The sequence below is a fragment of the Terrapene carolina genome, unplaced genomic scaffold, assembly GCF_002925995.2.
Source record: "Terrapene carolina triunguis isolate 2854851 unplaced genomic scaffold, T_m_triunguis-2.0 Scaffold112, whole genome shotgun sequence".
Classification (NCBI taxonomy): Eukaryota; Metazoa; Chordata; order Testudines; family Emydidae; genus Terrapene; species Terrapene triunguis.
The window spans coordinates 18,021,615-18,039,415 of NW_020664463.1; positions in this window are offsets into that span (position 1 = coordinate 18,021,615).

Here is a 17,801-nt window from a genome sequence, read left to right on the forward strand (position 1 = left end):
AATAGCCAGAAGGTACAGGTGAATCTGACCATACTCTGTAATTTAACTTTCCTTGATATGTGTGTCAGATGTGCTTATTATATTTGACATTTATAGATGCATGTACTCAATTAATGGTAGTAGAGAAATATTGCTAGATCTTAATTTGAATATAATATTTGTTACCAGGTATAGAACAAAAGCTAATCACCAAATTCCTCCTATAGATTCCTACAACAGTTGAGTCTTGGCAGGTGCAAGCAAAAATGAATGGCTGGTTTATGATGTTTGGGAATTCACATGGCAGAATTAGAGGCAAACTCTCATTCTCTTTCTATCATCACATGAGAGGCCTGGGATCCTGATCTTTCGCCCCCATAAGTTTATATTCAAATCAAGGTCTCAAGAGATATGCCTATGGAAAATACACTCCTGCTTACTCACTTGGAGTGAGGCTTATGTTCTGTGTCAACAACACATTCTCTTCACCCTAGGAAGCCAAATTCACAGCAGAGTTACATAAAAGTAAATGACAGTTAATAAGTAACATTTTATAGTATGTAACAAAATTATATTATCCCATATAATAACGAGTTACCTTCCTCTTTCAAAATTTCACAGGAGTTGATGGGCCAGTGTCAAATGCTGCAATCCAGAAATGATAGGTCACACTGTTACTCCCTTTACGGATTAGTAGAAAGTTCTGAAAGAGAATCAAGATTAATTTGTTCTGTTTGTCTTCTGTAATAATACTTTTTTCTCTCTGTTTCACCACAACAGCTATTGGAAGCTGATTGATCTGAGATGGGGTACCTCAGAAAGACTGAATTTAGTTCATTGGCAAGAGTGTAAACTAGCAGAGAGGCATTGGGAAGGAGCCAAAGAAATGTTTATTAACTTTTGATAAAAACAAAAAATAACTCAGGCCTGAGTGCGAGTCAGGGGTTCCTCACAAGAGTTTTGCCATTTCTTCAAAGTGTTTGTCAGTGCTCTATAGGAAACAGCTTGTGGCTTAAGATCTTCTGAGGAAACTGTTTGAAGGCATTTTTATTTCACAGCATCCTCAAGCTGTTCATCCCTGCCTTCCCTACACTAGAAAAAGAAGCAAATAGCTGGTGTTCCCAATGCAGTTCCACAAGACATCAAGATAGGAGCTAACAATTGCCGATCTGTGTGGAGAACATCTGGACAATACGTATAGACTGATCCCATCTGAAATGTGAAGGTCCTTCCCAGTGGAACTGTGCCAGAAACAAACTACATATCTCAGAATAAGTGCTAGCATAGGTATCAATGCTGCAGGGGGGGAAAGAAGTAGTTTGATCCTACCCTAATTTATTTGCCATAATTTGTTAGTCACTCCTGGGGAAAAAATGCTGATAAGCAGCAATCCGTTAATTGGTGGTTGCATGTATTTCTTGTGCTTCATCTTCTTTTCTGACTCATTTAGAATTACCAAACATTCATTACCAAACATCTTAGAGGCTGTGTTAGAGAACTTGGGGAATTGAGGCTCTTGGGATCTGTTGCGAGGGGGGTGAACGTGCTTGAAGAGCAATAGGAAAATCTATAGATTGGTTTTCCCATTTAAAGAGAAGTGAATTATCTTAACCGACAGTAGAGGCAATACAACTTGGCAAAAAAAAAATCATTTCTTTGTAGCACACTGGAAATGTTTACACTTTTTCTCTTAGAAAGAATAGTTCATATGGTAGTATAGCTCAGTGTTCTACTTGTCCAGCTTAAAGTGGGGCTGGGGTGAGAAGGCCTTCTGGGAAGGTCAGAATTTAAACCACATTTTCCTCTCAACCAAGCCCAGGGGAAAAAAATTATAAAATGCTCAATGAAACATTTTGTGTCAAACTAGTGCAACCCAAATGATTCCCCCCTCCCCCTTTCCGGTTCATTTTTATGAACCTGAAAGATATGTCATCACAGGAGATTTGGTGAGACTCCTATAGCTATCATAGCAAAAATATGCAGATGACATGTGGCTCTGGGTCCTTTACAACAGACCACATCACTATCACCCAGCTAACCCAGAGCCTGGCCAGGGTCATCTCAGAGAAGAAGGAAAGTTGGTTTAAGTTAAACCCCAACAAGTTGGAGGTTATGCTGCTTGACAGAGGAAAACACTCTGAGGAGTTTGTTGTCATGGTACAGTCCCTACTAATGGAAGAAACACGCACACTTTAGGAATCTTCTGGTTTCCTCAATGACACTAAGCTCTGACACAACAGCATCCATGAATAACACACAACTTTTCTGGCTGGCTAGGAGGCTGCATCTCATCCCTGCAGACATGAACGTGGCTTTGATAGGACATGCTTTTGTAACCTCTCAGAGATTTTTAGCAAGGTAATCTGCCTGGGAAGCAACAACTAGTACAGAATTCAGCAGCTTGCGTCTCAAGAATACTGTTTACTGTGAGCATAACCAACCTATCCTCCACTCAGTACTTTGCCTCTGTGGCAAGGAGGCATGGCCCCCCTCAGACGCAGACACAGAGGGAACGCCGCAGACTGCCTGGTGGGAGGAGCCAGGAGGACCACACCCCACACACCGGAAGCAGAGGGGTGGGACAGAATGGGAAATATAAAAGGCCGGCCCAGCTGCTCAGTTGGGAAGAAGCTGCCGGAGGCAATAGACGTGTCTTCCCCACTGCTGGAGGCGAGCACCAAGGAGAACCACTGCTGCCGCAGGGACCAGTGTGAGCTTTCAGGGAGCCCGGATGCTCTCGACACAGAGGAGCTGCTACCTCTACCCTTGGCAGTATTCCCAGAGGAGATTGAGGATGACCTCTGGATCCAGGTACGCCCAAGGGGGAGAGAAGCAAGCAACCCAGGGGAACCAGGCAGCAGTCTGGTGGAGAGTGAGCCTGAAACCAGGTCAGCGTGTTGCGGGCGGATCCCCGCTGACCCAGTGGCAGACTGATCTGCCACTGATAGGGCCCTGGCTTGGAACACGGTGGAGTTGGGTGGGCCCGGGTCCCCCTGCCACCCCACCCCTGGCGTGGCAGTATTCCCCCTCTCTAGGCCAAGAGGCCTGTGCTCCTCAGGTCAACCCCTTGCCTGAGCCCATACACTGCGTGTGGTGCTCAACCCCAAACCTGAGCCCCTACACTGGGCTGGTACGACAGCTCGGCCTGATTGCAGGCCAGAGCCTTAACTGGTGGCTGCCCCGCCTTGCCTAAGGGCCGGGTGAATAGACAGCTGCAGCCCACCCTGGTCACCCGCCAGAGCCCAGACTCTGCATGGCCCACCCTGCTTGAAGGATGGGCCCCCTTGTGAATCGCTAATTCCCCAACTCTTGTTCTGCTTAGAGAAGGCTTTAGCAGACCCAAATTGCGAGGAGGCGTGGCCCCTCTCTGACACAGACATGGGGGGATGTCCCCACCAGCCTACAGCCTCCCTGAAGAATATTGTTCCAGGTCTTCATCTTTATCTTCAAGTTTCTTAATAAGATGGGCCCAACATACATAAAAGATTGTCTAATGCTCCAGGATGAGGACTTCATTGACCACGCCCCTGCTCTGACACAGTAGAACTCTCTACTGAAAGGGTAAAGCTGCTATGTGCAGAAGAGGGAGCTTCCTCAGGGGCTGGTCCATAACTGAACGGAATGAACTCCTGCTCAGTCTAAGAGCTACCTCACCACTTTCTGTTCTGGAAGCTGGATGCACTCGTTCAACTTTGCTTTCACAAATTAAAGCACTTAGCAGATCATAACAAATATATAAACGTTTCCCTATGGGTAGAAGACGAGGGAAGGCACCTCACATGACAGATGCTGCTCATAGAGCTTCATGCATCACCGGAAGGTGTCCAGTTACTGCTGTGATGGGCACAGTATAAGAACATAATTAGAATACAGATCAGGGAGGAACTGCTGTAGTAGAGGCAGAGAAGAGAAATCATTCCAGATTGTAAGTTTTTAATGGCAAAGATTGTTTTATTGTGGGTTTGAATAGCACCTAGCACAATGAGGCCTCTACGCACTTTTGCAATGCAAATAAATAACAACAATAATAATCCCTTCAGAGTAGAGTTCAGATTTTAACAAGGAGCTCCTGAGAAACCATAGGTGTACCTTCTAGCACATCACTAGTGTTTTCAAAAAAGCTTATGAGCCATAGCTGTTAATGAGCTTTCATCTGAAGATATTCCTTTCTTATTTGTCCAGAGGGAGGACACGTGGAATCTGCAGTGCAGCAAAACACACCATGGATCGGAAGACACTTATCAAGACTATTTGCTCACTCTGCCATGAAACCATATCAATACCTAGAGCTAGATGGGTAGTGTAAGGTATATAAAGAAAGACTTGCAGCTGGGACATGGCTACCACAGCCCCTACTGACTCCGTTTGTGTGAAAGGCTCATTTACAAAGCTACCGTTTTTGGTTGCAAACGAGTCCAGACACTGGGAGAAGGATTCTACTAATTTGGTTTGTTTCTGTTCTGGCGTCTGACACAACACTTGCTTCAGAGCCTGTTTCTCTTAGCTATTATAAAGGCTGAATTGATATGAATGAGCTAGTCAAACTTGTGTCTCCCACCCACCCCTCATTCCACTTATTTCTGCTGACTTCTCTTCTTGTCACCATAGGCCCATGTGGTTATGAAAAGAAAATATTTATGCTGGACTGGAATTTTACATTCTTGCTGCCAGGGCTGAGATGCACAAGCTGTCTCTTCACTCTCAAAATAGGAGAGCATGGGATAAAATCCTCACCTTTAGCAATATTCCCAATGGTTATACTTTGTAATCAAGCTGTGAATGTTATTAGCCTTTTTAAAAAAATCAGTTTTTCATCTGTAGAGAGAGACAGGTTCTTCCCTCCACCTCTTAATGACATTCCTACCATGGCAAAGGAATGCATAGCACAGAATCATTTTCTGTGGCGTTGAATGACTGTTTTGTTTGGCACCCACAGGAAGCTGGGGTAAATGCTGTCTCATTAAAACAAGCAACTGAATTTCCATGATCTCTGCAATTTCAGATATGTTCAAGTTTCTCTCTTGTTCGCCCTGACCGCCAAAGAACATGCCAAGTGTCATTCCCATTTAGCCTCACAGACAATGGATTTACAGTGCTTTTTATTCAAAAAACAAAACGCCAAGTCCCCAGTGCTTTCTGAAATCAAAATGCCACAGTCATTATCATCTATTAACACCATGCCACTGATGCCTCATTAGAATCTTTGAAGAACATAGTAGTTAGACACTGTTTTGTTTTGAATGTTATCAGAATAGACTTGCTATCATTAAGGCTGAGAAGAGTATTTCATTCTAAACCTTTCTCTTCAGCCATTTTCTCAAACAAAAATGTGTACTTAAAGGTATAAATAGTAATTGAAAATGCTGCACATGTCATAGCTGCAGAGTGGGTTAGTTACCACTGTTCTGGGGATCTTTTACTTTTGAAATATCTGACTTTTGTGGTCTTGAGAATGTCCAAGTGGACATAAGTGCACTTGCGCTCATGTATAGCTTAGAAGAGTCTCTTAGAACATTTAGCCCTATGGGCCAGTTTCTTAGCTGGAGTAAATCAGCATAGCTCCATTGACTTTAATGAAGCAACAGCCCTTTGACACCAGCTCAGGATCTGGCACTATGAGTTCAAATGAGGGATAGGCAGATATAAAAAACAGACACTAGTTCTCATGAGTAGCCCACATAAAAATAAGTTAGTCAGCAATATCTAAACTGTAAACAGTTTCTGAGTGGAGACACTTGTGAAAAGGCGTATTGGTTGTTTATGAGATATAACAACACTTACTGAGGCTACATTCAAATAAAGTGTAACCTTCAGATCATCTTGAAATCTCCATCAGTGAAATGACTACTCATAGATTCTAGGGCTGGAAGGGACCTCGAGAGGTCGGGTCCAGTCCCCTGCCCTCATGGCAGGACCAAATACTGTCTAGACTATCCCTGATAGACATTTATCTAACCTACTCTTAAATATCTCCAGAGATGGAGATTCCACAACCTCCCTAGGCAGTTTATTCCAGTGTTTAACCACCCTGACAGTTAGGAATTTTTCCCTAATGTCCAACCTAGACCTCCCTTGCTGCAGTTTAAGCCCATTGTTTCTTGTTCTATCCTTAGAGGCTAAGGTGAACAAGTTTTCTCCCTCCTCCTTATGACACCCTTTTAGATACCTGAAAACTGCTATCATGTCCCCTCTCCGTCTTCTCTTTTCCAAACTAAACAAACCCAATTCTTTCAGCCTTCCTCCATAGGTCATGTTCTCTAGACCTTTAATCATTCTTGTTGCTCTTCTCTGGACCCTCTCCAATTTCTCCACATCTTTCTTGAAATGTGGTGCCCAGAACTGGACACAATACTCCAATTGAGGCCTAACCAGCGCAGAGTAGAGCGGAAGAATGACTTCTAGTGTCTTGCTCCCAACACACCTGTTAATGCATCCCAGAATCATGTTTGCTTTTTTTGCAACAGCATCACACTGTTGACTCATATTTAGCTTGTGGTCCACTATAACCTCTAGATCCCTTTCTGCTGTACTCCTTCCTAGACAGTCTCTTTCCATTCTGTATATGTGAAACTGATTGTTCCTTCCTAAGTGGAGCACTTTGCATTTATCTTTATTAAACTTCATCCTGTTTACCTCCAGACCATTTCTCCAATTTGTCCAGATCATTTTGAATTATGACCCTATCCTCCAAAGCAGTTGCAATCCCTCCCAGTTTGGTATCATCTGCAAACTTAATAAGTGTACTTTCTATGCCAATAGCTAAGTCGTTGATGAAGATATTGAACAGAGCCAGTCCCAAAACAGACCCCTGCAGAACCCCACTTGTTATACCTTTCCAGCAGGATTGGGAACCATTAATAACTACTCTCTGAATATGGTTATACAGCCAGTTATGCACCCACCTTATAGTAGCCTGATCTAAGTTGTATTTGCCTAGTTTATTGATAAGAATATCATGGGAGACCATATCAAATGCCTTACCAAACAAGAACAAAGGGATTGTTTTTCAAGATTGGCACTGCCCCTGTTTTGTAAATGTATGAGAACATGTTCCTAAAAGTATCATAGTTGGAACCATACAAACATCTCTTGAATAATGTATTCATTGCTCACAAAATATGATCAATCCACTATGTTTAGATTCCGTATTCCAAAATAATGACATACCTAAATTATAGTGACATTGGTTGTGTATCCATAGTTAAAGGTGAGCTTAGTTTTGTACTTAAAGCAGGGATGCAATCTCTGTTGTGTATGAAGAATACAGTGTGTGTTTCCTATATTTGTAACACTTGCTCTTTGAATAGTATATGAATTTTTAGAGAATTTACAAGTAAATCCATTAATTAGTTTTGAATTAATATTCATTAGGATTTTATTAAATTTATTGTTCTGTATTCAGCCTTTTTTTTGTCCCAAATGATAAAGAACACCACACACCCTTCAAACATTCCATATCATTAAAATTCATTGGATTCTCTTGCATAGGTTGTGTTTGAAGAAATTAAGTTATAAATAAGTTATTAATTGATGCATTAACTATTATGATTATATAGACTATTCTTAGACAAAAAACTGCATTAAGATGGAATTAAGGTTGAGAGTGCACATCAGTAATTTTAGACTCAGAACATTACAGGGCATGTTGTAATTATCAACCAACCAACATTACAAACCTATGAAATTCAAAGTTAAGATTACCATGTCTGGATTTCTTTTACATTTAAAGTATAGAAATGCTCGGATAAGGTATCTAAACAACCTAACTCATAGACTTTAAGAAGAGATCATCATCATCATCTTGTCTGACCTCCTACACATTGCAGGCCACAGAACCTCATCCAACCACTCCTGTAATAGGCCCATAAACCCTGGCTGAGTTACTGAAGTCCTCAAATCATGATTTAAAGACTTCAGGTTACAGAGAATCCACCATTTATACTGGTTTAAGCCTGCAAGTGACCCATGCCTCAAGCTGCAGAGAAAGGGGAGCCCCCCACCCAAGCATTTCTACCAATCTGACCTGGAGGAAAATGCATTCCAAACCACAAATATGGCATTCAGTTAGATCCTGATACCTGAGTGAGACCCACCAGCCAGACACCTGAGAAAGAATTCTCTGTGGTAACTCAGAACTCTCCCCATGTAGTGTCCCGTTTCCAGCTATTGGAGATATTTGCTCATAGCAGTGACGGATGGGCCACGGCTCCCCCAGGGCTGGCTCTTGTTTCCTCTCCTTTCCCTTTTTATGTACCGGTGATATTAGAAGAGGCAGCAAGGCTAGCTCCTCTTTCCTGTATCCATCTGCTTTTATAGGCTTTCTCTTTGCAATGAAGATTCAGGAGGAATGGTAGAAGCCTCTGATAACATGGACAGCCATTGCAATGTGACCAACCACCTCTTTGCAGATCACCAGTAAGTGTTCTGTGGACAACTAGTGGCGCATGGACTGCAAATAAGGTGGATATCTGAAAAAAGTCAGAGGTACAAATAAATGAAGAAAAAATAGTGGGTGTCTTTAATAACTTCTCAGGAGAAAGGTCACTGGTATCGTGGTTATTGAATAGGGTTTTATTTTTAAAAAAGTGCCTTGAATCAACCTCTTATTGTTTACTGTGTATAATAAGCCACCAAAAGCAGAACCTTTCCCCACTTATGATAGAGGTGCCCATAAGCCTTTCATTTAAGGGGGAAATCTCTCTGTGCAGAGCCTCATATTAGACTTTAAATGTTTAAATAATTCCATAAAATTTCCAGTTACAATGCTGAGGGTGAAAGGCATTTTGCTACATTAACTGACAAAGATCAAAGGTTTTGTCAAGCGTACACAAGCTTCAGAGGAGCCCTGAAGGGAATCTATTCCTCTCGGTCAAATGACCCTTTTCCAGTATCACTGGATACTGAGAAGACATTTGACCAGGTAGAGCAGATTACTTATTTCTGTTACCTGAGGACTTGGACTTTGGAATCCAATATGCAAGTTTTGTTCCAGGTTCTGTTCAAGAATATAGTATCCACAGGAAGACTAAATGGCTGAGATTCTGCCTGCTCTGATTGTTAAGAGGAATTCCAGTAAGGAGGGATGTCCCTTGCCCCATTATTATTTGTGAGCTCACCGGCACAGACTTTGTGGGCCAGATCCTTGACCCTGATATGGCCCACTTCTGCGGATCCAGTGCTTCCAGCGTTGTGGGCTCCTTGAGTGGCATAGTGCACCCCTGGAGAGGGGATGTGTCAAGGGACAAACCAGGAATACGGAGCGAGGTTGGAGTGCTGATGTGCTCTGGCAATTCTCAGCCAGTTAGAGCTGGCTGATTATTAATTAATTATTATTATTATTTTATTATTTGGCAAATAGTAAATTCACAGAAAAATGCCTTCGGGGGGACTAAAACTAGTTGGTTTCTAAATGGTTGAAAATGAATAGTTTTGCTTTTTTAATAAAGAATTTATTTATTCATTCTTTTATTTTTGCCAAAACTGACTGCTGAATTCGACCCCAATTCTCAAAGGGAATTTTGATGGTTCATTTTGACACATTTTATTTCAACCATTTTGAAATGTTTTGTTTCAGCCGCTTCTAAATGAAACGTTTCTGCTTTTCATGTTGGAAAGGTGTTTCATTTTGAACTTTAGCTAATTTAATAAAAAACAAAAAAAGGGGGATGGAAAATATCCCAGAATGACTCCAAATGAAAAAAACAGAATAAAAATAGTTCTGGGTCAAATGGAACGTTCAGCCTGAAATGACTTTTTTTTTCCAATTTTCTTTTTGTTTTGGCAAGAAAAAACAAAAAGTTCATTTTTTGTTCCAACTAAACTGATTTTTTTTTCCGGTTTGGCCCCTAAACCGAAAAATCAATTATTCACTTAGCACTACAGCTGATGTTAAGGCTTCTTGAGGGGCTGTCACCAGCCTTTGTAATTTAGAGCAGTCTCTGGACTAATTTAATTTGTGCTGGAGAACAAACTGGCCTCTGGCAAATCCGGGGAGCGATGGAGCTATGCTGATTTACACCAGTTGAGGAATTGACCCAGCAAGAAAATATTATTTGTAGACTCTTAATGAATGCGGAGAAAATCCCATCAGGAGTGTAGCATGAAAATTGGGCTTTCTGCTAAGTTGTACTCTATATTGCGTGGTACCAAAGGGTTAAAAATTAATACATTTTAGTTTGGGGGTGGAGCGAAAACTAAAACAGTTTGATAGAAGCAGATCAGGGAGACGCAATACAAATTTCTCTATAGAGCATATTATAAATGATATTAGTTTGTAACAGGGCCTCCTTGGTCCTGCTTCTGGCTCCATCTACAAACCATGCAGAGACCCTTGTGCTGGTTCAACACCCTGTGCAATTTATTAATAATTGAGCCCCACCACCTTCACAGCATACCTAGTGCCTTTGCAAGCAGGGGGAGAGCAATCTCTCTCCCTCTCACTGCTCGCTTTCCCCCTTTTCATTTCCTTCCAGTGCCTATTTGTGGGCTCTGGCTAATGGCTTAATTAGCCTTTCTGCCCTGCCCCACCCACAAATTAGGCACAAGTCTGCCTCATCAGCTCCAATCTGCTATGCCTGATGGGAGCTGCTGTGAACAGAGTGCTGACTCAGAGTTTCCTATCTAGCACTCTGTCACACATCTCCCCCGTTATCTATCCTCAAGGTTCTTCTTTCTCCATGTTCTCCCTCCCTTACCGGAGGGGCCACCCTGTGGGAACCTCTCTCTATCTCCAGGGCAATCATCCAGGTTTCCCTTGTGGGGTTTGCTCATCCCCCACCCACAGAACTCACACTGTGGTGGCGGGGAGGAATGACACCCCCATACCTCTGTAGCAGCCCATTGGTCTTCACATCATGGGTATCCTGGGGGTTCTCATTCTCATTCTCTCTCTTTGCATCTGGCAGGGGATCGAGGTTACTCCCTGCATCCCCCGGATCACCCAGGACCCCAAATTCCCTCAAGTATCCAAATTATGCCTAGGTTTCTTCTCCTGGGGGTTGTGTCACAGGGAGCTCACTTGGTCCCTGAGCTCTGCTAAGGAGTTTGGGCTGCCTGTCTCCCCCGTACCTCCTTCCTTACTTCCCTGGGGTCATTTCTTGTCCTCCTGACTCAGGCTTTGTTGTCTAGGGGTCTCTCATGATTCTTTTTTGGGGGTTCTCCTCTCTCCCCCCTGGTTTTGCTTTTCCTAATGTGGAATTCCTCCCACCCACCTCACTTCCCAATGGGGAAGGGACTCCAGTCCATGCCCAAGACAACTGGGTAAGGCAGTCCCTCCATTACCCCAACCTGTTTCCATCAAAACCTCCCCCGGACCTCCAGGGGCACCTGGGCTGTGGGCAATGCCTCTTATTCCCAAGGACATACTCTATGTCCAGAGTTGCTCCTGAAATCATCCAGTGAGGTTTCACTAGCTCCCTCTGGACAAGAGAGCAAGCTGAGGTTGTATCTACAAGGCCCCTCTGGAGTTTCCTTCCCACCATCACAGAAATGGTGGACAGTTTTTGCCCTTTTTTCTTCCCTCCAGCTCTGGGCCAGCCACAAAATTCAGCAAAACCACAATCCATGTATGGGCAGTCCCCTTTCTTGTGTCCAGATTGTCCACACTGGTAGCAAATAACAGGTAGAGCCCCAGCTAGAACTCTTCGGGGTTCTTCCTTCTTCCTGTCTATGTCCCTTCCTGGTGTGGGGTCTCCAGTCTTTGTCCCCAGCTCTGGGATCTTATATGATCACCCATTTTTCATGGGAAAGTCTGCCTCTGCATACTCCTCTGTCAGTTTCACAGCAGCATCCACTGTGCCTGGTAGATGCTGCCTGACCCACACTCGTATGTTCTCAGGGAGGCTCTGAAGGAACTGTTCCAATGCCAGAGCATCAGGGCTGGCTCCAGGCACCAGCGGAGGAAGCAAGTGCCTAGTGTGGCTCATCCTAAGGGGCGGCACAGTCCGGTCGTCTTTTTTTTTTTTTTTTTTTTGGTTTGGGAGTTTGGGTGGGCCTTTTTTTTTTTTTTTTTTTGCTTGGGGCGGCAAAAATGGTAGAGCTGGCCCTGCAGAGCATCCTGTTACCAGATTTGCCCATTACTTTGGGGTATGTTCATTTATTAGGGTTACTCTTCTGGGGAGGGGAGGTTCTGTAATTCTATTAATGTACTGCTTGTATCACTTGTGTTTTCATATGGAGCTCTACTTCTCCCGTATGCAAGTTCCCTCCCAATGGAGCTATCCTGCAGGACCGAAGTTCCCTAGGGCTGGGTTCCTCCAGCCCCAGAATCAGATGAAAACACACATTAACAGAGTGCATCTGAACAGACTAGGTCAATCAGCACTCCCAAGCTGCCACCCTCCTATGCCACAGGTTCAGCATGTCCCTATCCCCACTTTCACATTGCAATTGTTCTGGTAGTAACCCATTTGATGAGCAAACCTCACAGGATTTTTGGGCACTACAGGGATCTTTAGCTTAGGTAAGAGGAGCATTGCAGCAGAGCAAATGGGGAAGCCAAAAACACAAAAGAGAGAGGGGGCGGAGGGAAGCAACCAGCTTAACTATAAAAGTTTTTTATTGCCAGGTAATAACCATACAAGGAGAGCCAAACCAACAAAACAGTTACAATATTAAATCTAGCTTAAATTTGATCACACAAGTCAGGGTTAGAAAGCTATACCTAGAGTAGAGAGGGAAAAAAAACAGAGAGAGAATTGGGTTCTCACCACTCTGTGAAGCTTGAACCGGTCGGGGTTCCCAGGTGGTGGTGGTAGCTGAGGGTCTGGAGTGCTGGAGACAGGCAGAGCCCCCAGCACAATCAGTCAAAAGAAACTGAAGTCCCAATGGAACTGATGTGGATTTTGGATCCAAGAGGCATCAAACTCCTTACTTGAGTGTGGGTAGGGATTTTTGTAGGGAAACAACAATGGTTCAAGGGAGAACTCTAGATTTGTTTATGGGTAAACTGATGGCTCAAGGGAGTATACCAAAGTTGTTTTGTTCAGGCTACTGAGCTGGTGAGTTTGGTAGTGTCCAATGCAGAAAAGGACTCAGTAGAGGGAGGGAACAAAGCAGCGTTCCTAGAATTCCTTCTAGAACTGTTCCAGTGCAGTGCAGTACATTTAAAAGCGCAACAGCAAAGTAGTTTAAAACACTTTCTGAGGAAAAATTAGGGATTGTTTTCCCAGTCCAATATTGATGTAGAGCAAACTGTGCTGATACCACACAAGATTGACACTAGGGAAGCCAGACTGGTAAAACAGACACCTTATTGGTTATCAGTTGAAAAGAGGGAAGAAACTTTAAGGGTTATTGAAGAAATGCAACATGAAGGTAGAGTTGAATCTTCAGTCAGCCCTTGAGCCTTGCTTATAATACCAGTAAAGAAAAAGGATAGCAGCACTAGATTATGTAGGCTACCGAAAGCTGAATGAAGCCATCTTGAAAGATTTGTATCCTTTGCCAAGGATACGCTGGATGCTGGGGCAGAGTCAGTTTGGTTTTCCACATTGGATCTCGAAAGTGGGTAGTGGCAGGTGCAAGTGGACCCTATGGACCAAGAGAAAACAGCATTTACAGCAAGGCAATTTGAGGAGATGCCTTTTGGCCTGTGTAATGCATCAGCGATGTTTGAAAGGCTTATGGACAGGATTCTTCATGGTATACTCCCTTCCACTTGTTTTCTATATCTGGACAACATATTGGTGCATGCTAAGGCTTTTGAACAAGGAGTGGTGCATTTGTAAATGGTCTGTGACAGGCTTAAAGAGGTTAATTTGAAGCTGATTCCAAAGAAGTGTGAATTGTTTCAAAAGAAGATAACATACCTGGGACACACCATAAGTGCAGAAGAAATTTCCACAGACCAACAAAAAATTGAAGTTGTTGAAAACTGGCTAACCCCTAGTATGGATGCTGTTATAGCAATATAAAGGTGCCATGAACAAGGAACTGAGTCCACACTAGGTGGGCTTGTACTGCTTTAGCTGTACTGATGCAGTTAAAGTGGTACAATTTTTATGTGTAGACAAGGCCAAACTTAACCTTGGTTCTAAGAATCAAGCTGGACTCTTTCTTTCCCACACAGCATCACCAGCAAAAGGTTCTACAGGTCAGATTAGTTCTTCATTTACATCTATTGTTATGTAATCCCATTGTCTTTCTTTTATGGCCCCGGTGGTGCCTCTGCAAGCCCAATGTATTTAAATTATTCTCCTGTATGTTCATAGTATACAAACAGAACAAAAAAAAAACTAGGGCTGTCGAGCGATTAAAAAAATTAATCACAATTAATCACGTAATTTAAAAAATTAATCGTGATTAATCGCACTGTTAAATAATAGAATACCATTTATTTAAATAGTTTTTGATATTTTCTACATTTTCAAATATATTGATTTCAATTACAACACAGAATATAAAGTGTACAGTGTTCACTTTATATTTATTTTTATTATAAATATTTACACTGTAAAAAACAAAAGAAATAGTATTTTTCAATTCACCTAATACAAGTACTGTAGTGCAATCTCTTTATCATAAAAATTGAACTTACAAGTGTAGAATTATGTACAAAAAAAACCCCTTTTATTTTTGAATGCAGTGTAAAACTTTGGAGCCTACAAGTTCACTCAGTTCTACTTCTTGTTCAGCAAATCGCTCAGACAAACAAGTTTGTTTACATTTTCAGGCGATAATGCTGCCTGCTTCTTGTTTATAATGACACCTGAAAGTGAGCACAGGCTTTTGTATGGCACTGTTGTAGCCAGTGTTGCAAGATATTTCTGTGCCAGATGCATTAGAGATTCATATGTCTCTTTGTGCTTCAACCACCGTTCCAGAGGACATGCATCCATGCTGATAACTGGTTCTGCTCGATAACCATCCAAAGCAGTGTGGACTGACGCATGTTTATTTTCATCATCTGAGTCAGATGCCACCAGCAGAAAGGTTGATTTTCTTTGTTGGTTGTTCGGGTTCTGTAGTTTCCACGTCAGAGTGTTGCTCTTTTAAGACTTCTGAAAGTATGCTCTATACCTCGTCCCTCTCAGATTTTGGAAGGCACTTCAGATTCTTAAACCTTGGGTCGAGTGATGTAGCTATCATTTGAAATCTTCTTTGTGTTCTAGAAACCTTCTTTGTGTTTTGTTAGATCTGCAGTGAAAGTGTCCTTAAAACGAACAACATGTGCTGGGTCATCATCCAAGACTGCTATAACATGAAATATATGGAAGAATGCGGGTAAAACAGAATAAAAGACATACAATTCTCCCCCAAGGAGTTCAGTCACAAATTTAATTAATGCATAATTTTTTTAATGAATGTCATCAGCATGGAAGCATGCCCCCTGGAATGGTGGCCGAAGCATGAAGGGGCGTAAGAATGTTTAGCATATCTGGCACCTAAATACCAGCTACAAAAGTGCCATGCAAACGCCTGTTCTCACTGTCAGGTGACATTGTAAATAAGAAGCTGGCAGCATTATCTCCCATAAATGTAAACAAACTTGTTCCTCTTAGCGATTGGCTGAACAAGAAGTAGGACTGAGTGGACTTGTAGGCTCTAAAGTTTTACATTGTGTTGTTTTTGAGTGCAGTTATGTAACAAAAAAATCTACATTTGTAAGTTGCATTTACACGATAAAGAGATTGCACTATAGGACTTATATGAGGTGAACTGAAAAATACTATTTCTTTTGTTTGCCATTTTTACAGTGCAAATGTTTGTAATAAAAATAATAATATAAAGTGAGCACTGTCAACTTTGTATACTTTGTTGTAATTGAAATCAATATATTTAAAAATGTAGAAAAACATGTCATACATTTCAATTGGTATTCTACTGTTTAATAGTGCGATTAAAACTTCGATTAATCGTGATTAATTTTTTTAATCACGATTAATTTTTTTGAGTTGATCACATGAGTTAACTGCAATTAATCGACAGTTCTAATAAAAACATAAAGTACTCTTTCTAGAAGATTGCAACATAACCTTTCTGGATTCTAAGAAATAAAGTACATACAAGAATCCAAAAACAGAGAGAAACAAAGCCGACTGCTCCCTAAAATAGAGAAGTAAAACTCATCTCACCTGCCTACAGGCTGTCTATCTGCAAACTGGCTGCTGCTAAACCCAGATTGCCACAGAGCTCCTAACATGCAAGCAGACCAAGGGATCTTGGTCTTAAAGCAATAGCTTGCAATTCCAACACAGTTCTCAGTACACCACACTGGTGATGCCTGTGTAACCATATTGTTTTCAAATTATGACTCCAGTGATGCCTGTGCAACCCCATTCCTATCAAAGGGTACGTCCAGACTACCCGGGGTAACGATCGATTTATCGGGGATCGATATATCACGTCAGATGCGATATATCGATCCCCGAACGCGCTCCCCGTCGACTCCGGAACTGCACCGGAGCAAGCAGCAGTAGCGGAGTCGACAGGGGAGCCGCGGCCGTCGATCCCGCACCGTGAGGACGGGAGGTAAGTCGGAATAAGATACGTCGACTTCAGCTACGGTATTCCCATAGCTGAAGTTGCGTATCTTACATCGACACCCCCCCCCCAGTGTAGACCAGGCCAAAGGGTTTTCCCCAGGTGAACTTAGTAAATAATTCTTATTACATACAAGTAACCTCCCCCCTTCTTAGCTGTATTGGCTCTGTGGTGTTAATAGGAGGCACAAGGATTAATAATTTATTTTTGTCACTACAATCTTCAGATCTGACCCTGAACACAAACCAGGTACGTCTACCCTGCAGCTGGAGGTGTAATTTTCAGCTCAGGGAGACATACACATGCTATCTTTAATGGAGCTAGCACACTAAAAATATCAGAGTAGTCACAGTGGTGCAAGCAGTGGCTTGGAATAGCTGAACTAGTACATATCTAAGCTTGGATATGTGTATGCCTGCCCAAGCTGGAAATTACACCTCCTGCTGCAGTGTAACCAAACCCACAAGAGGGTATGTCTCCATTGTAATCACATGTGACCACAGCACATGTAGATATACCCGAGCTAACTTTGATCCAGCTAGCTTAAATAACAATAGCAGTGAAGCCACAGCAGCACAGGCTGTATGACCTCAGCAAGGACCCTGGGTATGTATTCAAGCAGCTAACCCATGCTGCTACATCTTCACTGCTATTGATATTTGAACTAGTTAGATCAAATCTAAGTTGGGTATGTCTACACTGGCAGTGGCATACACAGCATATCCAGCTAGCACTGGTTATAAATATCTATGTAGGCAGTGAGGCATTGCTTAGGCAAGTAGAGTGCTATACATGCCTGAACCTTAGGGTATATGGCCTATATGGCTCTCTACATGCCCAAGCCATGCCTCCCATATCTACACCATTATTTTTAGCAGTGTAGTGTACCACTGCCAGAGCCTTTCCCCAGTGCAGTGAAAGGCTCTGGTAGCGAGGGAAAGCTCTGGTGGGAGGGGGGAGAGGCAGTGGGGAAAGGATCTGGCAGTTGCGAGAGCATTTCCTTGCTACAGTGAAAGGCTCCAGCAGTGGGGAGTTACTTGAGCCTTTCCCCCCCCCACCTGGGCCTTTCACTGCCATGTGTAGCTACACCCTGCAATGAGTGTGGACACAGCCTGTCTTTAACTGCAGCATGTAGCTACATGTACTCTACATGCTGCCACAAATGTAGACAAGGTCTACGTGTGCTCCAGTCACACCTCTGATTGTAGTGTGTCAGGGGCGGCTCTATGTTTTTTGCCGCCCCAAGCACGGCAGGCAGGTGGCTTTCGGCCTGCGGGAGGTCCGCTGGTAATGCGGATTCGGCGGCATGCCTGCGGGAGGTTCACCGGTCCCGCGGCTAG